This window comes from Salvelinus fontinalis, chromosome 35 (assembly GCF_029448725.1).
Source record: "Salvelinus fontinalis isolate EN_2023a chromosome 35, ASM2944872v1, whole genome shotgun sequence".
Taxonomy (NCBI): Eukaryota; Metazoa; Chordata; class Actinopteri; order Salmoniformes; family Salmonidae; genus Salvelinus; species Salvelinus fontinalis.
This window is the reverse complement of record NC_074699.1, coordinates 28,867,697-28,875,243: the sequence shown is the minus strand read 5'-3', so window position 1 is coordinate 28,875,243 and position 7,547 is coordinate 28,867,697. Positions and strand designations below refer to the sequence as shown.

The 7,547-nt window shown below is 41.6% G+C and overlaps 1 protein-coding gene across 4 annotated transcripts in view; it reads left to right on the top strand.

Moving 5' to 3' along the window:
- The first annotated feature begins 230 nt into the window (after window positions 1–230).
- The window catches only part of LOC129834678 (carbohydrate sulfotransferase 8-like), a 223,781-nt gene continuing 216,464 nt past the window's right edge, over window positions 231–7,547 (top strand). Inside the window, exon 1 of one of the 4 annotated variants that reach the window (XM_055899887.1) lies at window positions 231–1,367. The gene's annotated coding sequence lies outside the window, so the exon portion shown is untranslated. The remainder of the gene's footprint in view (window positions 1,368–7,547) is intronic. The other 3 variants (XM_055899888.1, XM_055899890.1, XM_055899889.1) reach the window with 3 other exon arrangements.

The window sequence follows — 7,547 nt, the reverse complement described above, 5'->3', positions numbered from 1 at the left end:
CTCTTTCTCTGAACATAGCAGGCAAGAAGCCAGCCATTGATGCACAGGACATTATAAGAGAAAATGTTATTGTCTTGAGGTCATTATTGAATAAAGTGTGCCCTTCTCAAATCACATCATTCATGGAGGGCAATGTATCAATAAACGTCAGCTCATCTATCCCCCTGGTAGCTGGAACCATCTGTCTTGTGCCTGCCCGGGATGAGGGCTATGATGGACACCTAGGGACAACATAATCACATTTTCAGCAAAGCTGGCTGGGCTGATACACTTTTTGGTGTGGGACCAAAGTCTCCATTCAGAACCATACAACTTCCCTTATGGCTTGTATTACCACTTTTTCTATTGGACTATATGTGAGTTACGCTACAGTAGAAGGCTGCATGTCTCTATCCATTCCGGACTGATTTCCCTTCTACAATTATGTAGATTGTCAAATTATCTTGGGAATGGAAATATGTCACTTGGGTTTTTTACTCTAATTAAGTATACGTTGTTATTTTAAAAACTATCACAGTGCGTGGTCGTAAACATGTAGTGCAAACACCATATACATTTTTATTTTTTTAAACGTTCTAACTATTCTGTCTTTATTGCACGACAAGCAGACGCACCTGTCTCTGTCGCGTGGTAGCCGGTTTTATTTCACTTATTTCACAGCACGGGCGGACACCTTGATCTCAGACAGTTACAGTATAGCCGCTTCGCGCTAGGCTAGACAGATACAAATGTATTATAAACGGTGATTCCCTGGCATTTGCGGCATCGACTCGTGTTCAGGTAAGCAGGAAACAACCGCTCCCAGTTACTGAGCTAATACTATAATAAGGGCGCGCACTGGTTCGGTGACTATGCTACTGTATGCTACTGTCGTCATGTTCATATTTTGTCTCACTTCAAATCCAAAATATGAAATGTAGTTTATTCATCAGTTTTTCAACGGATCACCAGACATTACTGTTATTGTAGCGGTTGCCTGGAGGAAAGAAGAGGTACCTCTCCTTGGAGACTTCCCGGGATGCAAAACTCAAGCGCAAGACACAAGAGTGGAGTGCAATACTGCTGCTGTCTGATTGGCGAACCGTCCATCGCTTCATCTTTTCACATTACCCGACGAAGCTCTAACCAGGTCTATTGCAACCAGGACTCGACCACGAGACATCTAACTTGTAGAGACAGTAGGCTAACATTTGTCTCGGGTTTGTTTAGTCGGAAAAGCCTATTATTTAAGAAATAGGCGGACGCCCTTTCGGTGGTGCTGAAGATAGGAGGACTTGGCTGATCTACGAGTGAGGAGAATCAGTACACGAACCCACACTTTTCTGCCCGGTCTTGTCAGCTTTATGATAACAGGTGCTTTCGCTAAGGTACGTTTATTCCCATACGTATCTAGATAATATTTTTGTCATGTGAGTTACGTCATAAAACATAACTAGGCCAACTGTCTTCAATCCTATAGTCTGGGTTGACATCTCACCTGTATTCAGTCAGTCAAGTTTTTGTGTACTTGTTCATGTTGAAAATGTTACAGAACCTCGTTACACATCATATTGATAGGCTACATTGATACATGTAGCGTATTTAGTTATTATTGAAATATAACAACTTCATTAGCACATGTTTTTTATTGATTTGTTTATTGTCTCACTGTCTCATACCGTTTCCACTAGATACCACAGCCATAAAGTCAAAATTGGCAATATCATAAAAATTCATGAAAACCAAAATGTGCTTTTTGCTCTTAATTTAAGGTTAATGTTAGACATAAGGTTAGCAGTGTGGTGAAGGTTGGGGTTAGGTTTAAAATCAGACTTTAAGAAGATACAGTGCAGAAATGGGGGGTTAGGACTTGTGGCTATGTTAACTAGTGATGACCGTCTCTACAGGTGACAATTGGGCAACTGTGTATATATATACTGTATATATATATATACTGTATATATATATATATATATATATATATATATATATATATATATATATATATATATATATATATATATATATATATTGTTAATACAATTGTTTTTGTGCCTCTACAGTAGACCTATCTCCTAGCCTACTTTTGTGCGAGAAACGTTTTCCTACACATTTCTATGGTGTTGCCTTTGCTCATAGGAATCAAACAGTGGATTGCAATGACCTATAGGTTTCATCAGCACATTTTAGAGGTGCCATAAGACCTATAGCCTAGTTACAGTGGATATATGTTTGTTGAAGAAATGATCATGCTCTCTCCTCTGGTATCCATCATATAGCACCATATATTGATATTGTACCTTGCCATTATTGGCATTAGTCAAGCAGATAGTATTCTTCTGCTCCTCTTTGCCCCGGTTCTCCTCTCCCAAAGTTTGAACATAATGAATGCTGCCACTGTCTTTCCCTCATTTGGAGTCATGCCTAGTTGCTCCTTGCAGACTGCCATATCAAGCATGCATTATTCAATTTAAGTGGTCAGTGAATGAACTCAAATTGTGTTCATCCTAATTATACACTGAGTACATGGGGAAAGTATCCCATTATTCATACTGTGATTCAAGAATGCTCTGTCATTTTTCAAGTCTCAGGTTAGAGCGGACTAGGTAGACTGACTGCAAATATTTTCTGTGATGAATGACAGAGCATTCATATTTGGTTTGGAATATTATTTTTACCTTGTTTTGTGAGATGGGAAATGGCATATATTACATTGATGTCTGTGTTTAACTCCACTTTCAAATGAACCATGATTCTGTTCAATTTCTCATTATTACCAGATGCACTGAGGCAGACAGAAATCTGAGAATAAATACACTCCCCACCATTTTAAACATAACTAAAAACTGTCATTAATAACAAACATGAGCCAGTCTCCAACAGCACCTGCTGCATGCATGGTAAAGGCAAGAATGTGAGTGACAGCAAGGTGTGGTTATGGGCCTGCGTTACAGGATCCAAGGGACAATAGAGTTGAGAGGATCAGCTTCATATTGTGGATTTGTGTAGGTTAAAGTGCCTGTGTGGATAACAGACGTGGATGACTTATAGAACGTTTTGTGTAGGCTTCATTTACTATTGCAGTTTGTATCTGACCTACAGTATATGTGGCTCAGAGATGCCCTATGGAGCTGGCCCAGAGGGTGTGTCGGATTATAAAGGTGATGGTCGCAAGGATCAGGTGTCAGTATTAACTGCAGTGCAAACTGCAAACCCTTAAATAGGCCTACATCACTTTATACTTTATGACAAAGAGTGAGTGAGTTCAGCATACCGGGTTCCATTTGTTCTCCCCTCCTTGCTTCCAAAAACATGTTACGTTTTGTACCAAAAAAATAAGCTCTTGGTAATTGATGACGAAGGTCAGTGATCCGTTCTTTGGCCAGTTCATGTTTTTCTCCTACAAATCTATGACTTTACTGCTAGGTGCTCTGCTGAACACAATAGAAACATCTTGGGGAAAAGAACACACACGATTGCTGTGTTTACTAGCTCTGAAAAAGTGACCCAGTCTATAAGCATGGGTATGACACATTGTGGAAGATGTCATTTTAAATTATTATAATGATCTGTTAGACTACTCCAGCTCTTACTGATCCCTGATAGATGCAGTGTATTCAATGGCTTTTTGAGGACCTCAGCTTTCTGCCGTCATTGGGGTCCTATTGGGCATCAAGATTTAGGCCTCTGTGAAGCCACTTTGTACATTTGCTGATTATAGAGACATTATGTGGTATATTTGTGCAGTATTGTGTAATTCGTTTTTTTGTAACAGGAAATTAGTATGTCAATCATGTTAAAATGGCCGCCAACCCCTTTTCACTTGGTGCCAGAGAATGCAGGTGCTGTCCAACTAGAGAATAAGGCCCCCTTTGAGGTGGTGTCCATGTGACTGAATGCAATGGCTTCTGTCAGCGGCCAGGGTCATTGGACACAGCAGAGCTTTGACATGTACAAAATGTGCTTGAAGATGCTGTGCTCATACTGAGGCTGGCAGAGGTCCAGTGAAGCTGGGACATAGCACAGATGGCTCTGCAGTGACCAACGGCTCCTCGGAACGGAGGGAAGAGCGCAGTCCAAGCCCAGCTGGAAGCTAGGGATGCCTTACTGCGGGTGTGAGTGAGTGAGTGTACTTGTGTGCATGGCCAGCGTTATGGGCTGGCCCCCTACCATATCTCCTTGCCCATCCAAATAAAATATTTATTGATTTATTTGACCGAGACACACTGACAGAAAGATGCATCAATCTCAGATAAAGCATCTGAGTGAGCGAAACAGAGCCCCCCTGTCTCAATATGTGTAGACCATGTACATTATCTGATCCTGTCTGGACCAAAAGAGTATGGAATGTCATACCATTTCTGTCCAGACAGCATCAGATATATGGGCTGAGTATAGTAAGACAGAGGGGCGCTGTTTTGCTCATTCAGATGCTTTCTTCGGTCAGAGAGTTTCAGCAGAGAGGCGAAGCGAGAGGGCTCACACTCTCCAAAATCTGTCCAGAATAGGCTTAATGCATTTCTATGGGCATAATATGCAGACCTAAGCTTGTCGCCTGCCTTCCTGCCTTTGGGACAATGACTCCCGTTGTTAGGGCATGAGAGATGAGAGATGAGCATCGGGTCATTATATACGATAATGACATTTCTCCTTCTCCCAAATCCAGTCAGCTGATGTTCTGAAAGAGCTGCAAAATTTGGACCCCTACAAATCAGCCGGGCTAGACAATCTGGACCCTTTCTTTCTAAAATTATCTGCCGAAATTATTGCAACCCCTATTACTAGCCTGTTCAACCTCTCTTTCGTGTCGTCTGAGATTCCCAACAGACCTATATCAATCCTACCCTGCCTTTCTAAGGTCTTCGAAAGCCAAGTCAACAAACAGATTACCGACCATTTCGAATCTCACCGCACCTCCTCCGCTATGCAATCTGGTTTCAGAGCTGGTCATGGGTGCACTTCAGCCACGCTCAAGGTCCTAAACGATATCTTAACCGCCATCGATAAGAAACAATACTGTGCAGCTGTATTCATTGACCTGGCCAAGGCTTTCGACTCTGTCAATCACCACATCCTCATCGGCAGACTTAATAGCCTTGGTTTTTCAAATGATTGCCTCGCCTGGTTCACCAACTATTTCTCTGATAGAGTTCAGTGTGTCAAATCGAAGGGCCTGTTGTCCGGGCCTCTGGCAGTCTCTATGGGGGTGCCACAGGGTTCAATTCTTGGGCCGACTCTCTTCTCTGTATACATCAATGATGTTGCTCTTGCTGCTGGTGATTCTCTGATCCACCTCTATGCAGACGACACCATTCTGTATACTTCTGGCCTTTCTTTGGACACTGTGTTAACAACCCTCCAGACGAGCTTCAATGCCATACAACTCTCCTTCTGTGGGATCCAACTGCTCTTAAATACAAGTAAAACTAAATGCACGCTTTTCAACCGATCGCTGCCTGCACCTGCCTGCCCGTCCAGCATCACTACTCTGGACGGTTCTGACTTAGAATATGTGAACAACTACAAATACCTAGGTGTCTGGTTAGACTGTAAACTCTCCTTCCAGACTCACATCAAACATCTCCAATCCAAAGTTAAATATAGAATTGGCTTCCTATTTCACAACAAAGCATCCTTCACTCATGCTGCCAAACATACCCTCGTAAAACTGACCATCCTACCGATTCTTGACTTCGGCGATGTCATCTACAAAATAGCTTCCAATACCCTACTCATTAAATTGGATGCAGTCTATCACAGTGCCATCCGTTTTGTCACCAAAGCTCCATATACTACCCACCACTGCGACCTGTACGCTCTCGTTGGCTGGCCCTCGCTTCATACTCGTCGCCAAACCCACTGGCTCCAGGTCATCTACAAGACCCTGCTAGGTAAAGTCCCTCCTTATCTCAGCTCGCTGGTTACCATAGCAGCACCCACCTGTAGCACGCGCTCCAGCAGGTATATCTCTCTGGTCACCCCCAAAGCCAATTCCTCCTTCGGCCCCCTTTCCTTACAGTTTTCTGCTGCCAATGACTGGAATGAACTACAAAAATCTCTGAAACTGGAAACACTTATCTCCCTCACTAGCTTTAAGCACCAGCTGTCAGAGCAGTTTACAGATTACTGCACCTGTACATAGCCCATCTATAATTTAGCCCAAACAACTACCTCTTCCTCTACTGTATTTATTTATTTTTGCTCCTTTGCACCCCATTATTTCTATTTTTCTACTTTGCACATTATTCCACTGCAAATCTACCATTCCAGTGTTTTACTTGCTATATTGTATTTACTTCGCCACCATGGCCTTTTTTTGCCTTTACCTCCCTTCTCACCTCATTTGCTCACATTGTATATAGACTTATTTTTCTACAATATTATTGACTGTATGTTTGTTTTACTCCATGTGTAACTCTGTGTTGTTGTATGTGTCGAACTGCTTTGCTTTATCTTGGCCAGGTCGCAATTGTAAATGAGAACTTGTTCTCAACTTGCCATCCTGGTTAAATGAAGGTGAAATAAAATAAAAAAAATATACAGGTCTCTGGTTTCAGCCTCATGTGAATTGAAAAGGCAAGTTGGCGGGTCCACATTGCACTGTTAGGATACTGGCTTCCCTTAAAGTAAATTGATGTTTTGTCAAAATTATATAATTACTCCTGTCTAAATAAAAACATTTAAAATACTTCACCAGATAGCATGACTTAGCCACAGAGGATCATTAGTTTCTTTAAAAACATAGCTGTGTAACCCTATGCCTATTTGGGAAGCCCACAATTTGGGCAGCGCGTGTTGCAATAATGTCTACCTGATTGAGTTGCGGCTGTCAGTGAAAAACATCTCAAATATGCGTGAAGATAATGTGTCTTGAGTATAATTTAATATGTTGCCAAAAGAAGAAGGGGAGGGGTGTGCAGCGAAGATTTGTTGTGTCTATCTTCAGAATGCACACACTCAGCTCTCCAGAATGCACTCAGCTGTCTCTCATCAATTCTTGCGCATTCATTGTTTCATTCTGTGAATTGTTTCCCCTTTAATTGCTTATTTTTTTAATTAATTCCCCATTACATCTGTCACCAGTAGGCCTAGTAAATGTACCGTTAATTTGGTTACATTAATTTCTGTTAATGCATGTATTAATTACAGTCATTTACCGTCTCATTCTCGGAGTGGAAACGTTGTTTGCAGAGTTCACAACCTGCTACACTAGTGATAAACACGTTTTGGTTTATTTCATAACCATCACAAGTTTGTCAATCTTTTCATTGTCTTTTGTTTGAAATGCTCCATGAGCAATGAGCATGAGTCTGGTTTCTCAGGAGCGCCTGAGCACGCATAGAAATAGGCCTACCTAACCTGCTGCGTGTAAATATAAGAAAGTGCCCATTAGGCAATGTCTGATTGTCTTAACTCACCACTTCCACCAGTAATACGCTGAGCTTCTCAGTGATTGTTTTCACCTCACACATTGTCAAAGAAGTCTGTTTTTTATTAACATCCATTGCGAATGATAGTTCCTCAGTATTTAAAAAAATCTTTCCAACACTCCCGGCCTCGATAATCAC